The sequence below is a fragment of the Elephantulus edwardii genome, unplaced genomic scaffold (genome assembly GCF_000299155.1).
Source record: "Elephantulus edwardii isolate Elephantulus edwardi_28Jun2011 unplaced genomic scaffold, EleEdw1.0 scaffold00016, whole genome shotgun sequence".
Lineage (NCBI taxonomy): Eukaryota > Metazoa > Chordata > Mammalia > Macroscelidea > Macroscelididae > Elephantulus > Elephantulus edwardii.
In genome coordinates, this window is record NW_006399766.1 from 27,785,851 (window position 1) to 27,789,214 (window position 3,364).

General features: G+C 39.8%; 1 pseudogene; it reads left to right on the forward strand.

Moving 5' to 3' along the window:
• The first annotated feature begins 2,647 nt into the window (after positions 1 to 2,647).
• LOC102845096 lies at positions 2,648 to 2,995 on the forward strand (annotated as a pseudogene).
• The last annotated feature ends 369 nt before the right edge of the window (positions 2,996 to 3,364 follow it).

Genomic DNA, 3,364 nt, shown 5'->3' on the forward strand with positions numbered 1-3,364 from the left:
ATTTGTGACACCAAAGCACTTCATGCATTCATTACTTTAATGCCAATGCCACTGTTGTACATTAATAATTAATATCATAGTAAAGAATACTGAGTCCCAATTTTGAATCCTTGAAGGATAAGGACATGGTAATTACCCTCCATTAGAAAATGTGTGACTCTGAAAGTTGTTTAACATCCATTTTGGAAGGCAAGTGTTTTACTGACTCAGAGACAATATGAAAAACCATGAGTAATCTTGAAAGATATGAGAAACTCTCTATCTGTACATGTTAGAATTACAGAATAAGAGTTGTGATGGTGGGATTTTTCAGCCTACAATGTCTGCCATCCATGAGCACTAGGTTAAAAGACATTTTGGAATTTGCTGAATCTTCTAATATCATCCCTCATTTTTTCTGCTCTTTAACTAGGATTTTCATCTTTCATCATCCAGCTACAATATATAAGGCACTAAATAGATGATTTGTATATTTTTCTCTATTTCTTACAACAACCCTGGGAGGTAGATGCTAGTATCTGCATTTTACAGAGGGACTATGTTTTCCCAATTTTAAAGGTCTAGGAAATATCAGGGTTGGACACCAAGTGACTTTTAAAAAATTACCTAATCATACTTTTTCTTCTACTTCATGCACCCTTTTCAAATGGCATGAATGTTTAAGATTAGGCTAATAGACATTAGCTGAAGCCAACCATCTATGTATATACTGGGGTCATTTTGCAATCCCAAAGTACTTTACAGTAAGTATTATCTCTTTTTGGCAGGCAAATAATGTAGAGAAAGGTTAAACGACATTATCAAGCATGCAAAAACAAGTCAGGATGCAGGCAGAAATGCTTGACACAACAAAAGAGGTTGTTATCAGCACACCTGGACATTCTTTAAAATCTCCTTCCAAAATGTTACATTAGGGCCTATATGTTCTTTATATAGGAAAGCAGATGTTGTCTGCATGGGACATCAAGCACTAAATTGCAAATTATTATTAAGCATAGTTAATTGTCCTCCAAGGTAACATAGGCTGACACTTTCCCAAACTTGTCCTGCTCTGACTCTCAGACTCTTAACTCTAAGGAACTTCCTGGACTATCCAACATAAGAAATAACCAGTCTATGATGAACTTACTTGCATCTACACGAGACCATTTTCCCCAAAATGCATCCTTTCATTAGGCAAGGAAAGAAGTGGCACTTATAATCTTCAGTCAAAGAAACTGTGAAAAATAAAAGTAAAGTAAGAAAAGTATTATTGAAATTTGCTGTACCTATAGATTTTCAATAGACAATATTATGATAGATGGAGAAAAGATTGAAGTTGTAACGGATTTCTTTTTTCTTGGATCCACCATCCATTGTAGCTGTAGTCAAGAAAAATTACATGTTCCATTGGGAAATTTGCTGTCAAGGACCTCTTTAAAGTGCAACTCAGGGGAGCTCTGGTGGCCTAGTGGCAAGAAGCTGCAACTACAATCCCAGAGGTGCACGGTTCGAATCCACCAGATGCTCTGCCGGGGAAGGAGGGACAATCTCCTCCTGTACCAGTCAGATCTGATTTGACGGTACACTCACACAAAAATAATAAAATAAAATAAAATAAATTTTAAAAAAGTGCAACTCAGTAACTACTGTGAGCTTGACTGTGACAGAGACCATCATTATAGTGCAATCTGTGAACAAGGCTCAGCTATGGTTTTCAAAGGGTTGCTATAAGTCCAAGTCAACTCAACGGCAACTAATAACAACATGTATTTTGGTAATAAGCAGAAATGTTCACAAACATACCAGTTCTCTCCTCCTTTCAGGAAAATGATGGCATTATACTTCCTTGCCTCCTTTTAAACTAGATGTTGCCTTTGGTCAATGAGATGTGAAGTGTATTGGATGTGACCGGGTCTCTCCTATCATGGTAACTTGGGAAACATATATTCCAATGAACACGCCACCATCCTGGGGCTGGGAGTGACCACGAGGAGCACACTCTCCATTTAGCATGAGTGAAGAATAAAGTCTTGAGGTGTTAAGCCACTTGATTTGTTAATCCACTCAGATTTGGGGGTTTGTAATGCAGTATAATATCCTTCTCCATCCTCGCTGATACATTTATTCATTCATCAAGATGCTGAAATCATTTTGTGGAGGTGTTCAGCATAGAAAGGCTGTACTGGAAGTCCTGTCTAGAGCAATAAGGCATGAAAGGAAAATAAAACAAGTCATTAAGGAGAAGTCAAACTATCCTTATTTGCAGATAATATTATCCAATACACAGAAAATCTTACAAGATTAAAAAAGGAAGCTCCTGTAACTAATAGAAGCTATCACTAAAGAAGCCGTGAACAAGATCCACATACAAAAGAGAACTCTGAAAAGGAAATAAGGAAAGCAGCCTCACTTAAAAAACCACAAAAATTTGAGATACGAAAATGTCAATCCTCCTGAAAGTGGCCTACAGATAAAACACACTCCCCACTCAGATCCCTCATCATTCCTCAAAGAAATGGACCAACCAATGACCGCCCCCTTCCTCAGTTGCCACTAAGGTGCTCTGCTCTTCTGAGGAAGCTAAGGCTGCCTTGGAGGGAGGCCCTCACGTCATCATCCTGGGACCAGCACTGCGCCGGGCAGCCAGCAGCAACACCACTGCACCATGGCCTCCGTCCCCAAGCTCACCTGCATCTACTCGGTCCTCAGCCTGCATGATGATGAGGAGACTGTCAAGGAGGATAAAATCAGCACCCTCATGGCAGCTGGTGTCAATGTTGAACGTCTCTGGCTGGTCTGTTTGCAAAGGCCTGAGCCAACATCAACACTGGGGGCTTTGTCTGCAATGTGGTGCTGGTGAGCCTGCCCCCGCGGTCAGGCTGCACAGGCTGGAAGACTCACCCCCCACAAGGCCGCTGCTCCATTCGAGAAGAAGGTAGAAGCAAAGGATGAGGAACCTGAAGTGTCTCGTGATGACATGGGAGATGGTCTTTTGACAAAACTCCTTTTGTAACATGTTCAATAAAAAGCTGAACTCTTAACTCCTAAAAACAAACAAACAGAAACATAACGGACTAATCATCAACTTTATATAAAAAAGAAAGAGACCCCAGATAATCAAGTCCTACTAAGAAGAAAAGCAAAGTAGGTGGCCTAATAACTCCCAATCTCAAAACCTACTATACAAATACATGAAGAAATGCTCAAAATCCGTAGCTCTAAGAGAGAAGCAAATCAAAACAACTATGAGATTTCATTTCACTCCAGTAAGAATAGCAAAATTTAACACAGCAGCAAACAACAAATGCTGGCAAGGTTGTGGAGAAACTGGAACCCTTATTCACAGTTGGTGGGAGTGTAAAATGGTACAACCACTGTGGAA